The sequence below is a fragment of the Hypanus sabinus genome, unplaced genomic scaffold (genome assembly GCF_030144855.1).
Source record: "Hypanus sabinus isolate sHypSab1 unplaced genomic scaffold, sHypSab1.hap1 scaffold_726, whole genome shotgun sequence".
NCBI lineage: Eukaryota > Metazoa > Chordata > Chondrichthyes > Myliobatiformes > Dasyatidae > Hypanus > Hypanus sabinus.
The window spans coordinates 207,712-223,370 of NW_026781577.1; the positions used below are offsets into that span (position 1 = coordinate 207,712).

At 43.7% G+C, this 15,659-nt stretch overlaps 1 long non-coding RNA gene across 1 annotated transcript; it reads left to right on the top strand.

The window, feature by feature from the left end:
- Positions 1 to 312: 312 nt before the first annotated feature.
- On the top strand, positions 313 to 8,877 carry LOC132389977 (uncharacterized). The gene is made up of 4 exons (XR_009510742.1): positions 313 to 632; positions 4,093 to 4,178; positions 4,611 to 4,847; positions 5,755 to 8,877. It is a non-coding gene; the product is annotated as an uncharacterized LOC132389977 (long non-coding RNA).
- The last annotated feature ends 6,782 nt before the right edge of the window (positions 8,878 to 15,659 follow it).

A 15,659-nucleotide genomic window follows, 5' to 3' on the forward strand; every position in this document is an offset into this window, starting at 1 on the left:
GGATCATGGGACGGGAGGCCGAGGGAGAAAGAAAGGGGGAGGGGGGAAGCACCAGTGGTCGACAGTGTTTCTCCTTATAGATGCTGTCTGGCCTGCTGTGCTGTGTTCCACCAGCATTTTGTGTGTGTTGGTGATGATGGGAGGCTGTTTATTGGAGTCAAGGCCCGTGCCTCCTGGAGCTCCCCAGGGTGACACCCATTGCTACTTGTCATCTATGTCAATAATCTGGTTGAGAATGTACAGGGTATGGGCAGTGAGTCTGCATCAAGTAATTGTAAACAACTACTTCTTTTTGCAAGATAGTAAATATAAACACCCCTCTTTCCCTCTCCACACTCAGAACCGACCAAAAGCTACTTCAGAAGATACAAGTTCTTCAAATGAGCAAACACTGAGGGAATGTGAGTGACTTAAAAGAGCTCGGACACTGACAGTACATTATTGCAACTGGGTCTGAGAGACTTAACTGATACATTCATTCTCACCTCAACTATTCCCTACTTTATTTTGTACAGATACCATAAATTCCAGTGTATAAGCCGAGAATTAGGCCCCAAATTTTGGTCCTAAAATTAGGAGGTCGGCTGTTACAGAGGGTGCCAACTTTGGAAAAACGAATACAAGGAAGACAGGTCGGATTTATTGGTTGTTTTTGAGTCAAATTCATTCCACTCTCAATGCATGAATTCTTTGGTTTGTTTAAAATCACATCTAGTGGCTGGCGCACGGAGATCAAACCACTGGGGATGACTGCAATCTCTGTGTTTTCAGCTTTCAGTGCTGCTTTTGTCTCACCTGACAAGTGCGCTTTGAACACGTCCCAGACAAGTAGCGACTTTTCCTTCCCAAAACCTTCCGAATGTCAACGCCACACCTCTTTAACCCACTTTGTCCATCCAGCAGCGATTTTGAACGTAAACAACAACACCTCGCAGGAATTTTCTGAGTAATCTTTGTTTTTTGTCTCAAGATCGAGTCTATTCATAAATCGGGTGCACCAAATTCGCGTAGCTTTGAAATTTTCACTGACCTCATGGTGTTTTTCGTCCCATTGAACTCGTATCATTTCTCTGGTAACAATGTATCCGGATGATCGCTGGTGATTCACCCACTCTAAGACATTTTCTTCCAGTTCTGGCCACTGGCGTGTTTTCCCGTGGTTTGCACATTTCATCTTTGGCATTTCCCTCAGCGTGTCCTCTGCCTTTCTCCACTCTCTCACTCTCTCTCGTTTACACTAAACTTCTTAGCAGCTGCAGAATTATTTGTTCCTTTGGCAAAATCAACAACCTTCAGCTTGAAGCCAGCACCATATCGCACTCGTTTTAATCTTTTGTACATGGCGGTCGCAAACTCAATACTGAATACATGTACTGATCCCGCCACCCCGTGTTATGTTTTAACGAGATTACGATCGGTGCAAAATGGTTTTGTGGGGGTAATATTTCAGAGGCTTCTTCACCATTGGTGACCTAATCCAAAAGTTTCCTCCCTGATTTATTTATTAAGAATTTGCTGATAACGCTCTTCACTGTGTAAGCCTGTTTTCTTAGCAGGTACCGGTTCACAAAAATTTCAGGTTCCGGATCCTGCAAAGCTGAGTACAGGCATTGTTTCTGGTTAAATCAAAAACCTTTATAAAAGGGGACAGCTTATACAAAGGTAACATGAAAAAGTCCCTTTTTTAACCTTGAAAATGGGGGTCGGCTTATACTCCGGAATATACGGCTTGTGACGTCTAAAGGACCAGTGTTTGAGTAAATGAGACTCACCAGACTTGTTCCCGACTGAATCAATGGAAACCCTGAGTCAAAAGGGTTTCTCTCTAGTCGGTGCTCTCAGTCCTCGTGCTGGTTCGCTTGCTGCTGCTCCCTCATCTTCATTCGTGGTTTGCTTCCAGTTGTGGGTATTTCTTCCAATAAATCTCTCACCGCAGGTCTAACTTTAACACGAACGATAATGAAGCATGTTAACAATACAAATGAGAACAAAATATTTCTGCTTGCTGAAATCTAAACATTGAAGACAAATATAACGGTCTCAGTGAACAAATCTGTAATTGTCCCTGACACGTCACCGAACCTGATATGGGATAGGAAGGAGTCATTGTTCAGTCATGGTAAGATATGAGATGTCGGGACAGAATTAGATGATTCGATCTATCGAGTCTGCTCCACCACTCAACCATGGCGGAGATTTATTCCAACACCATATTCCTGCCTTCCTTCTGTAACCCTGAACCTACTTAGCAATCATCAATATATTAATCTCTGTCATAAATATACCCAAATAGCAGCCTCAACCAACCTCTATGACAACAAATTCCACAGATCAGTCATCTTTTGGCTGAAATTGTTTTTCTCATCACAGTTTTGAAGGGAAGTATCTTTATTCTGAGCCTGTGCTGTCAGATCACAGACTCTCTGTCTAATGGAAACATCCTTTCCATGTCCACTGTATCCAGGCTTTCCAGCATTCGGTAGGTTTACTTAACCACACATCCCTCCGCAACTCCCACCGTCCCTCTGAACTCCATTGAGCACAGGTCCAGAACCATCAAATGCTCCTCATACATAAAGCCCATCATCCCTGAGATTATTCACGTGTACCTTGTTAGCAACAACTGCACTGAACACAATCCCAATCATAACAGACAATCAGGAGATTTAAACCATTCCAGAGTGAAAGCAATAAAAAGAAACTGGATTCACCAAAATCCCTCAAAAGTAAGGAACTGCTGTGGGGATAGCAACAAATTTAAAGATTCAGGTTCACAATCATTTGTCAGAATGGATTCAAAATTTATCATTTTTGTGCAGATCTCCAGTAACCTGAGTGTCTGTTTGATTTCCACTGTCTGACAGACAGGTGACAGCAAGGAGGAATTTGCAAACACAGTTCAAACACTGAACCCCCCCCCCAGATCTATTTCCAGTTGTTCAAACACAGAACAGCCCATTTACTCACAGCCTGTCCTTGTGAGGGATGGAATACAAACTCATTTTCTCCTCAGATTAGCTGCATTGCGTCCAAAGAAACTCCAGAAAAAAAAACACTAGATCCCAGACCAGAAACACTCGCTCAACACCTCATAAACCGGGGCAGCTTGATCCCCGGGTCCAGTTTACTTGGATCTAAACAGGGGTGCAGTGCACCTCCGGACCTCACCGGAGCAACACTCCAGCACATCTGTAAAAAACACTAGATCCCAGACCAGAAACACTCGCTCAACACCTCATAAACCGGGCAGCTTGATCCCCGGGTCCATTTTACTTGGATCTAAACAGGGGTGCAGAGCACCTCCGGAGCTCACCGGAGCGCCACTCCAGCACCTCTGTCAAAAAACACTAGATCCCAGACCAGAAATACTCGCTCAACACCTCATAAACCCGGGCAGCTTGATCCCCGGGGCCATGTTACTTGGATCTAAACAGGGGTGCAGAGCACCTCCGGACCTCACCGGAGCACCACTCCAGCACATCTGTAAAAAACACTAGATCCCAGACCAGAAATACTCGCTCAACACCTCATAAACCCGGGCAGCTTGATCCCCGGGGCCATGTTACTTGGATCGAAACAGGGGTGCAGTGCTGCCGGAGCTCACCGGAGCACCACTCCAGCACCTCTGTAAAAAAAAGTCAAATTAAACAAGCGGGGAATTTAACAGCGGCCGCATATTAAATAGAGGGCATTTTACAGAAGTGGGGGTTGGGGACAGGGGTTGGTGGATGGGGGTGTGGGGAATGCCACTAATAACATTAAGATAAGATGTTCGATAGTTTTTGGTGAAATCCTGGAGCCGTGACTGTGGTGGTCCGTGGATTACTCGCTAATACAAAAGTAATTTTTTCTCACTTATAACCCTATGGCTTCTAAGCAAACGACGTTACTCCACTTGCTTGGTAATTATATTTTATGATTATTAGTGAATGCAACTGTGCAATACTTTGTCATATTATTAAATTAAGTGTTATTTGTTTTATTGTACCAGTTATATACTGAAATGCAGTGATTGGCTATAATCTTGTTAATGTCTTAACTATCACCGTATTTCTGTGGAGCTCTGGAATTCATATATATTTCTTTGTTTAGAGTTTGATATTATAAAAAGCCCAATTTGTGTACGTGCTGATCACATGAATGGTGCAAGGAAGTTACCCAGTACATGAAAGGAGCAGGTACACAAATTAGGTGTGACATACAAGGGGTGATTGATAAATTCGTGGCCCAGGCGGAAGGTCGATTTCAGAAAAACTAGCAATTTTCCATTATCTGAAACAGAAATACAACAAAAGTTACTGACTTCAAACTTTCTGTATAATCACTCGAAGAGTTAAACAGCAAGTGCATGTACCATGAGCTGTATAACTTTAGCCGTTCTAACAGAGGCCACAAACTAATCAATCACCGCTCGTACAGCTAAAAGATTGGCATTGCACCCCTGCTGCAGCCGTCCGGCAGAGCTCGGGTCCGGCCCTTTCCCAAAGCAAGTGGCCCCCAATGTACAGAAATCCGCCGAGGTCAGACCCCATTCACCCCCGCTCTAGTCGGAGAACTCGCAACAGCCGGAGTCGGCACTGCGCATGCGTTTAACGAGAGGTTTTCCGCAGCACCACCGGTGGCCGGAGGTCTACACATCGTCGCCAGTGGCCGGAGGTCCCTACAGCGCATCCTGTGATCGGAGGCGGGAGGGACAACGGAGAGGCCAAGTCTGCAGATAATACACACAAAATGCTGGTGGGACACAGCAGGCCAGACAGCATCTATATGGAGAAGCACGGTCGACATTTCGGGCCGGGACCCTCCCTCTGGACTGAGAGTGGACGGGAAATGGTCAGAGAAAAGAGGTGAGGGTTGGGGATGGGGCATGAGCTGGGGAGTGAGAGGTGGATCCAGGTGAGGGGGGAGGTGGGAAGGTGGAAACAGTGACGGGGGGGAGGTGAGTGTTTGGTGTAACACGGGGCTGCAGAAGATGGTAATTAATTCCACAGAGGATTAACAAAGAGGTTAGAGCGTATTTGTTATAGAGAGTGCAATGAAGATTCACCAGACTGATCCCTGGAGTGGTGGGTCATCATATGGAGAAAGACTAAATGTGATAATCCTTTCACTTAGAGAATCCAGGACTGAGGTGAACACTTTGAAATGCACAACATCATAACCAGTTGAACCAGGGATCCCAGTCATTGAAAAAGGGGATGGACTGTCCCAGACTGAGCGGAGGGGGAATGTCTCCACTTTGAGGGTGGTAAATGTCTGTAAATTCCCACCTCAGAGGGCGGTGAAGACTCAGTGATCGTCCTCACATAAAACAGAGTCCGGCAGATGTGTGGGGATCGAAGGGATCGAGGAAATGAGGATCGGGCAGAAACATGTGGCTGAGATGGCAGAGCAGCCGCCATCTTGTTGATGATTAGAGGGGCTGAATGGCCTCCTCCTGCTGTTTCTCACTTGATGTCTCAGTGTTCCTGTCCAGTGAGGCTGGAGGAATGTGAATAGACTGATTTAAATGAAACCTGCGCACTTCCTGTTTGGGTCTGATTTGTGTGTTGTACCGTGATGTCAATCGAGCCCATGACTTCGTGACCATAGCGGTGGAGGGAATGGGATGTTTCTGATGTAAATATTAAATAATGTGGGAAATGCGGCGGATGGGGCGGGCAGTATGTGAGGGTGAGGAGCGGAGACACTGGTTCAGGTGGGACACCCTCCACCCGTCACCTGATCCCGTTTCCTGTTCACGTTTCTCTGCAGATCTGCAGCATCAGCGGGTCACTGCTCTACATGTACGTGTAGCTTCATCTTTCACCCATTCAGCCAAGGCAGTGAGATCCGGATCTGTCGCTTCCTCTCGTTGTGGGTGGACAATGTTCTCTTCCTGCAATACGTTCAGCATGTTTCATCCCACTGTTTCACCTGCTGAAGTGCAGCCGATGTTTCTGGATATGTGACCCATTTATGTGAGAATTTCGCCTTTTGATTTATCTGAGCTTCTCATAAATGTGTACAGTTCAGCTAAGCTTCACTGCAGAATTTACAAAGCAACAACCCAGTCAGTCAAATAGTTCCACACAATTAAAAGTTTATTACATTCTTTGTACTACATATATAATTTATCTATTTAATATGAATCAGGGTCTACTGCTGCCGCAGAGGCAACAAATTTCATGACATATGCCGGTGCTATTAAACCTGATTCTGATATTGATATGGGAGACCCTCCACCCGTCACGATCCCAGTTACCGCAGATCGTAATGCGAGGTTGAAGCCTTTTTTATTTATTTGCATTCCTCAGAAAAGGCAACTGTTAAGTTTCCTTCTGTGGTTCCAAAGCAGAAGCTCACTCTGTCTAATGTTTCCACACAATTAAAATGGGGATATTGTTTATTATCATCACGTACTGAGCTACAGTGAAAATCTTGCCTGACGTACCATCCACACAGATCAATACATTATGACAGTACATTGAGTTGATATACGACAAGACAATAACTGTAACAAAGCATTATGGCTGCAGAGAAAGTGCAGTGCAGATAGACATATGGTGCAGTGTCACGTCGAGTCCATTTTATCATTCATTTGGCTTATAGCCACAGACAGGAAGCCGACCTTGAGCCTGGTGTTACGCACTTTAAGGCTTTTGTATAGCTTCCTTGAAGGGAGAGCAGGTTTGCAGCAAGAATGTCCAGGTTGTGAGGAACTTTGAGTTCATATCCTGCTTTTCTGAGGTAGGGGGAGTGTAGGAAGAGTCAATGGAGGGGAGGCTTGTTTCTCTGATGTTCTCGGCTCTCCAAAGTTCTCTACAGTTCCTTGCAGTAAAGGGCAGAGCAGTAGCCATACCAAGGCGTGAAGTGTCGACAAGAAGCTCAGAGACCACAGCCTGCCTTGTGCAGCTGGATCCTGGTCTTCCTGTCAGATCGCCGGCAGGTGCTAAGAGTGGCCTCCCTCACTTCTGTCTCTCTGACCCTCAGCACACATACCCCACAGGGTTGTCTCCCTGGCCCCCTTCTTTACTCTCTGTGCACCCACGACTAGTGTCGCCACTCACAGCTCCAATCTGCAAATTAAACTTGTTGACGACACTACATTGATTGGCCTAATCTCAAATAATAATTTTCAATCAATCTCCTGACAAGACTTGGTCCAAACAAACTTGCCACCCTTCTTCAGGAGATCAGTCAGCGGAAGAGCGATACCAGCAAAGTTCTTACGGAACTTACAATAATATCCAACCATTCCCAGAAAACTTCCAAGAGCCTTGTTACCAGTTGGAATAGAAACTTCAGAAAATTGCCTGGACTTTTGCCTGAACAGGAACCAATTTGCTTTGACCTACAACATTGCCAAGATAGGTCACAATGGCATAGCCATATTCACTCTTAGGTGAGTTAACTGTAAGGTTGGCCTGGGAAAGCCTGTCAAACAGCTTTTCTACTGCAGAGATACGGTCATTCCAAGTGTCTCTCCCTGTGACAACGTCATTAGTACAAGTATCTGTGTGTTCCAACCCTCGAATTACAGAATCAATCATTCTCTGGAATGTTCCTAGAGCATTTTTCATTCCAAACGGCAAAACATTGTATTCGTACAACCCAGAACGTGTCACAAACACGGAAATTTCTCTACCTCTGTCGGTCAATGGAACACACCGATACCCTTTCAACAGATCAATCTTTGTAAGAAATTTAGCCTTTCCAGCCTTATCAATGTAATCATCCAACCTAGGGATAGGATATGCATCTGTTTTTGTTACTGTATTTACCTTTCCATAATCAGTGCAAAATCTAGCAGTGTTATGCATATATAGGTGTAAAGATATATTTCACAAACTTAGCTGGTAAATGATGCAGTCTTACGCTGGTGTGGTAAGGATATTCAGTTCACGGGATTGAAGTGAGTGAGAGATTTTGCATCCAAACAGGTGTTGTCGACCCTCTTCCAATGTCCTCCAAATCTTCCAAGTTAGCCAAACATGACCAACTTAAGAGCACCGTCTTCAAGTAACAATCTACCAACCCAGGCAAGGGTTTCTAGCAGATTTCACAGGGTTGCTCTTACATGCACTAATAGTCACAGACTGATTCCTCCTAACTTATCCTCAACCCCACCCCACCCCCCCGTGGGCATTTAAAACATCAGTGACAACTCTTCCCACTAGCCGTTGTGTGTCTGCGTGTCCTATGAAACAAACAGCAACACTCCTTTAAATACCATTGTGCTGAACACCAGCTGTCCATCATGCAGGCCCTCCGCTCTATCTGTCTCTGTAACAAGCTGCTTGTTCTCGTCTCTCTCTCTCTCTTTTACAGACATGGTTCTTAGAGGCACAGTCCATAATCACAGGCCTAATAATACCATTGTTCAGCATATATTCAATTTCTTGCTCAGCCAATTTACACTTTTCTACCTTTGTGCAATATGGGTGTTGTTTAATCAGTTTGGCTGGACCGAAATCTACGTCGTGTACTGCGACCGTGGTTTGCTTGGGAACATTGGGAAATAAACCTTTAAACTTCAGAATTAATTTCTTCAGCTGTTGTTGTTGTTTTGGCTGCAGATGAGCCAACTTGTTATCAATGCTTTCTTGAACAACCGAGTTCATTAGCCTAACTGGGACCACGTTTGGCGTGTGAAATGTCTCAGATGGGTCAATTGTTTCATTGTCAGGGTTGCCAGATTCATATGTTTTGATAACAACACCCACAGATGGTGTCTGCTTGTCAAAATAAGTCTGTATCATATTTATGTGTACCACCTGTGTTGGTTTGCATCGGTCGGGTGTCTCAATAACATAATTCACGTCATTAACTTGAGAGACTATTTCATACGGTCCATTGAGTTTCGCCTTAAGTGGATTCATCCACGTTGGGAATAAAGCAAGCACCTTACCCGCCCCCCCCCCCCCCACCTGGTAGTTTCTTTCACAAGCCTGTTTATGAAACCAAAACTTCATTTTGCTTTGAGAAATCTATACGTTTTGTCTTGCTAGGCTACAGGACTGGTGTAGTTTGTTTTTGAACTTCAAAACATAGTCTAACAAATTAACATGTACATCCCATCAATCCACTGTTCCTTTAACAAGGTCAAAGGTCCCTCACTCTCTGACCAAGTACAAGTTCAAATGGACTAAAGCCCATTAATTCCTGTACTGACTCTCTCACTGTGAACAAAAGCAATTATATTCCTTCATCTCATTATTTTCCATTTTCAACAAAGTATGTACTATTCATTGTTTTGAGGGTGGAATGAAATCTATCTAAAGCCCATTGTGATTCCGGATGGTACACAGATGATGTAATCCCTTTAGCTCCCAGTTCATAAACCACCTGCTGGAATAAACCAGATGTAAAATTACTTCCTTGATCAGACTGGATTGCTTTAGGCAAACCAAACAGAGTAAAAAAAAAACTTGGCAAGAGCCTTCGTCACAGTTTGAGCTTTAATATTCCTGAGAGGTAGTGCCTCTGGGAATCTGGATGAGGTACTCATAATAGTGAGCAAATACTGATGGCCAGCTTTAGTCTTTGGCAATGGGCCAACACAATCCACTATAACTGGAAAAGGGTTCACCGAATGCAGGTATAGGCTGGAGTGGGGTCATTGGTGTGACCTGATTAGGCTTATCCACAACTTGACAAGTATGATAGGTTCTGCAAAAGGTCATAACATCTTTCCTCAAATTAGGCCGTAAAATTCCTTCATAATCCTGTTTACAGTTTTATTCACTCCAAAATGGCCACCTAAGGGCATACTGTGGGCCAAAGTTAACATTTTTATCCTATGGACTTTAGGAACTACAACTTGGTGAACAATTGCCCATTCCTCACTCACAGGTATAGCAGGTGGCACCACTTCCTGATTAACAGTCCATCCTTGAGATAATACCCTACTTGCATTTTCTTATTATCATCATCTGAGAGAGCGGTTTCTTTTAAAACTTCAATCTCAGGGTCTCGGTTCTATTCTGCTATAAACTCCTTTCTAGACAGGGATAAGTCTTTCTCATCAGACTTACTACCTGAATCCTGTTGAAACACTGAAGGCAGAAAAGTCCGACAGGTCAGCATTACCTGAATCCCGATTTTGACTATCATGGGTATCAGAATCATGCTGCACAGAACCGTCTGCGTTGGCAGACTTTTTAGCCATACTTGGGAGTTACTACACAGGAAGAATAAATGTTAAAATCCATCTGTCGGTCATCAGTGGTTGGCTTAGTTGTCAACTGCACTGCAGGAACAACTTTATCATCTGCCAGGTCATTCCCTAACAGCAAAGTAACATCTTCCACCGGTAAACTGGAGCATAATCCAATCTGGAAACCAACCGTGACTGTAAAGTTACCTTGTGCAATGGCACAGAAGCCCCAATGCCTTTAATAAAATGCTGCTCCCAATGCCTTTAATACGATTTACCTCACCAGTGTTAGTCTCATCACCAAACGTTAGAACACTGTCTAATGTAAGTGACTGAGAAGCCCCAGTATCTCAAAGAATTTTCACTGGTACAGGGGTTGACCGTCCCTTTACTTCAGATACAAACCCATCTGACATAAAATGATCGAATCCGTTCTTAACTCGGTCAGACCTCTCAGTTCTTAACTGACCTTCAACAGAATGTTCAGAAGCCTGTCGGTTTATAGGTGCTTCAACATATTGAACATAGGCATTTGGGACTGCCTCCTTTTTTCTTTTTCTTATTCAGGATAGAACAGTTAGCCATCATATGAGCAGCTTCTTACAATAGTAACAAGTAAGACCAGAATATTTCTCCTTCAGCTGCTTCCCTTCATCCTTACTCGTGTCACTAGTCCCAGTTTTAATTTCTGGTTTACCCTGGTGATCCCTGCTACTCTTTTGGAAACTCTTATTCTGGGTAAATTTAACATTATAAGTTAAAACAAACTCATCTGCTAATCTAGCAGACTCCTGCAATGTAGCAGCATCCTTTTCATCTACGTATGTCTTTATGTCATCAGGGACACACCTTTTGAATTCTTCAATTACAACCAACTCTTTCAAGCGGTTAAAATCATCATTTATATTTTTATATGTGCACCAGCCAAAACACAAACTTCTCACAAGAAAATTCCATATAAGTCTGGTTCACAGATTTCCTTGAATTTCTAAATTTTTGCCTGTATGATTCTGGGGCCAACTCATAAGCTTTGAGCACAGCCTGTTTCACTAGGTCATAATCAGCTGCTTCATCAACTGTCAAGGCAGAATATGCTTGCTGAGCCTTCCCCTTAATTACACATTGTAAGAGAATAGGCCAACCCTTTTCTGGCCACTTTAAACTATGAGCAACCTTCTCAAAATGCTGAAAGTATTTATCAACCTCTGCCTCGTCAAGTGGAGGTACCAATTTAACTTCCCGACTGTGCTCAAACTTATCACCAGAGTCTAACACCAGACCCCTTTGCTGTAATCTGTCTATCTTCTCCAGCCGAACACCCTCTGTCTTTATGCTTCCTCCCTGTTTTTCTGCCTCTCTAGCCTCAAACTGCCTCTGCCTTTCCGCAGCCTCCATCTTTAACTTTTCTAAGTTGTATTGGAGCTCAAGTTCACTCGGTTTACTTTCAGGAAACACCTCCAACTCCTCCACTTTAAACACACCTCAGATACATAATGTTCAGCTATAATCCTCTGCATCTGTGCCTTTCTCATTGTCAATTTCACCTTAGCAAGTTTAAACCTTTTCACAATACACAACAACACGATCCTTCTGGTGTCCTCTAATGCCTCAGAAGTTGGTGCTTCCAGACATTTATCAACATCCATTGCTGCTGTTTTTGCACGCACAAATAAATCAAAAGGGATTTCCCCAATGAAATCAATAATGAATTAATCAACACGCCCTCAAATTTGTTCATATCCCAGATGCAGGCCCCAATTTTGTTATGAACAAAAATTTAGAATCTAAAGCTTTAGAAATGAACCAGCAGCAATAGACTACTCCTGGAGTCTAGTTTTGATGTTAAAACCACTATCTTTATTAGTATCTACTTATAATAAAGGAATTTAAGCAAGATAAACAAAAGTTAACACTGTTATGTGTATATATGTGTGTAAATTGTTACGTACCCCGTAACAGGGTCACTTACCAGCAAAGATAGAGGTCCGTTGAAGTCTGATGGTACCATTTTTAACAGTATTTATTGATAAAAATACAGAAAAATAATATCAATGCAAACATACAGATAATATACGTCATCAATACTAAATCTAAAAGCGCGGGTATAATAATAATCAATAAGAAATAACTCTATTGTTGTGTAGGGGATAATGTATTGTCCGATACAAATGTAAAACTTATTCAAATTCATGCAGGCTGCAGCCTTTTGTTGGAGTCAGGAGAGAGAGAGAGATGTTTTAAACTTGCCGGCTTTCCTTTTTATGATGTCGATCCTTCGAGAGTTCCGTTTTTGAAGTCGGTCCTTTAGCTAAGCCGTTCCGTGGAAAACTCGTCATCCGGGCAAGGATGGACACACACACACACACACGAGTCACCACCGGCTGTCACTATTAAACGCTGTCACGGGATTTTTATCGTTTCTCCTGGTGCGTCTAAAGGGGTTGTTCCCCAGACCCTCTTTTATCCTTACTCACGGGGTCTCAGATGTCAATCAGGTTGGGATGATGCAATCCCTCAGCCAGCCCCCTCGGCTTATTCCCTGAGGGCTTCAAATAAATAGTACGGTACTGAATACACAGTTAGGTCTCCAAGAGACAATGGCCGTTTCCCGGGGCCAGGACATTCCAAACCCCATGTGGATTCTGCGTGTCTTTCTCTCATATCCTGGGTCTCCTGACATGAATTAATAGCGATCCTGCGATTCTCAAAAAGGAGGGGGCTACTTTGTACACTTCTGCTGCTCAGAGTTGGGGCACAGGCGTAACACCCTCTTGTTTCAAACCGTTTTAGTAATACAGAGTCTTACAGGATTTTAGAATCTAACAAAGCTTTTTTTTGCATTACAGAGTAATAAGGTTATACATTCAATTCGGCATCTAAACTGTTAACGATTACATTTTCACTTCCTTTAATAACTCAAAGTCTTATAACTTACTAAAGTCTTGTAGCATCAGACTTCAATTTAATAACCACCTGTGCTGTCTATATTTAGTTTATAGTATTTTCGCTAGTAATTCATTCGATAGTATTTTCTAGTTAGAATTAGAAGTGTTTAATATATATTCATAGCATGTAAAATATATCGGCATGCGATGACGTCACATCCGGTTTCGCCGCGACTTGTGGGAGAGTACCGGTTTGAAATTAACGCGAGGGTGGGTGCTCACCACAAGGCACACCTGAGCAGAAGTTGTTTTGCAGGCATTCGAAATCACAGTGAGAGCAACGCCTTTTCACCATATGTTAATGTGAAGAGTGAACAGTAAATGGTTAATCTTACTTCAAACTGGTTTCATTGACTGTGGTTTATCTCGACGTTGAATTCGGCGTTCCGTTACACCCGAAGGAGAACGTTACAGTGAAAAAGCGGCATTATCAGGTGTTTCAAGTGCTGCAATGTCAGCTCGATCCAGCATCAAGTCGATGGCGCCCAGCGACAAGGACAGTAGAGCGGCATCAAGTAAGTCCACCCAGGCAAGAGCCAAGGCAGAAGCCACCAGGATGCGACTGCGTTACGCCAGACAAGAAGCAGTTTTGAAAATGGAACAGGCCACCAGAGAAGCCGAAATCCAGAAGTAAAAGGCTGCCAGAGAAGCCAAAATCCAGAAGGAAAGGGCCGCCAGACAAAGTGAAGCGGCCGCCAGAGAAGCCGAAATCCGGAAGGAAAAGGCTGCCGGAGAAGCCGAAATCCGGAAGGAAAAGGCTGCCGGAGAAGCCGAAATCCAGAAGGAAAGGGCCGCCAGAGAAGCCGAAATCCAGAAGGAAAGGGCCGCCAGAGAAGCCGAAATCCGGAAGGAAAAGGCTGCCGGAGAAGCCGAAATCCAGAAGGAAATGGCAAAAATATCGACAGAGTTGCAAGTGCTGCAGCTAGAAAGAGAAGAAGAAGCTGCCAAGGCGGAAGCAGAGTACATAGAAGAAGCTGAAGGGACGCATGATCTGACCGAAGTAAGATCTACTTTAGAAAGGACCAGATTGGAACGCACAAGCGACTACGTACAATATCAAACAGACTGGCAGGCTCGTCTCCCCTCTCCATACGTATTCGATAACTTCCCCAGCTACGAGGAACCTCAGAGAGTCACGATTGCATCACATCCATACGAGGAAGACAATTTACCCTCGCGACTCCGTGATGAAGTCAAGAATGAAAGAGCTGACAACCAATACTTCTCGACACCAAACTTACAGGCTCTGGCAAATCAGTTCTGGTCTCGCTGGAGACAGGAATATCTACCTTTGTTGCAACAGAGACAAAAGTGGACAGAACCCCGCAGGAATCTTCAAGTTGGAGACTTAGTCCTGCTCAGGGACAAGCAAATCGCCCGCAACCGCTGGCCAATGGCCAGAATCACTGCCAGATTCCCTCGCGGGGATGGACATGTCAGGAAGATCGAATTGAAGACTACCGACCAAGGCGATGTGAAAATTTACCAAAGGCCAGTTACAGAAGTTATTCTACTTCTACCCAATGACTGATTAAGAGACTAAGTTTTGTACTCTGTTCATTATGACCTTACGAAGGTCAAGCGGGGAGTGTGCTGTCTTTACGACAGTTATTTAGTTTATAGTATTTTCGCTTCGTAATTCATTCGATAGTGTTTTCTAGTTAGAATTAGAAGTGTTTAAAGTATATTCATTGCATGTAAAATATATCGGCATGCGCTGACGTCACATCCGGTTTCGCCGCTTCTTGTGGGAAAGTACCGGTTTGAAATTAACGCGAGGGTGGGGGCTCACCACGAGGCACACCTGAGCAGAAGTTGTTTTGCAGGCATTAGAAATCACAGTGAGAGCAACGCTTTTTCACCATATGTTAATATGAAGAGTGAACAGTAAATGGTTAATCTTACTGCAAACTGGTTTCATTGACTGTGGTTTATCTCGACGTTGAATTCAGCGTTCCGTTACACCCGAAGGAGAACGTTACACCACCTATTTTTATTTATTTCCTTCAGCAAACAAAACTAAAGAGTTGTGATCTTAGCTTATGTGTGTACTACAAAAGTTCATGCAAAATACTAATCTTTATGTTACTATCAAAATTAACAGTCAAGCTTCCATGGGGGTTGTCTTTATTATTCACATACTTTGGCGAAATCCCTTAAAACCGGCTTCTGCTATTTAAAAATGGTGTCCCCATTAACCCTCGCCTCTTCTCCGGTTAATTTCCTCGTGGTGATCTTGGGCACCCTGGTGAAATAGGCTTTCGCCCGCTCCTTTCATAGGAGTTATTTTATCAACAATGTGTTCCAAACTTAGACCATCTTCCGAATTTCCACCCAATGCCTTAATTTTACGCAAGTTGCTAGTTTCCTTTTCAGGACCCTTCAGGCTATTAGTTTTCAGTTTAAACTCTTTGTTCAAACAACATTTCAATTTCTGCCTTTTCACACCACACTCTGGAATAACAATAGCGTGTGGGGCTCCTTTACCTTCCAACTCAACCTGTAATTGATTCACAGGCTTTGTGGTACCAAGCCATTGTCTCTGTAGCTTGGTTGCTGCTTCTGTTATCAGTACA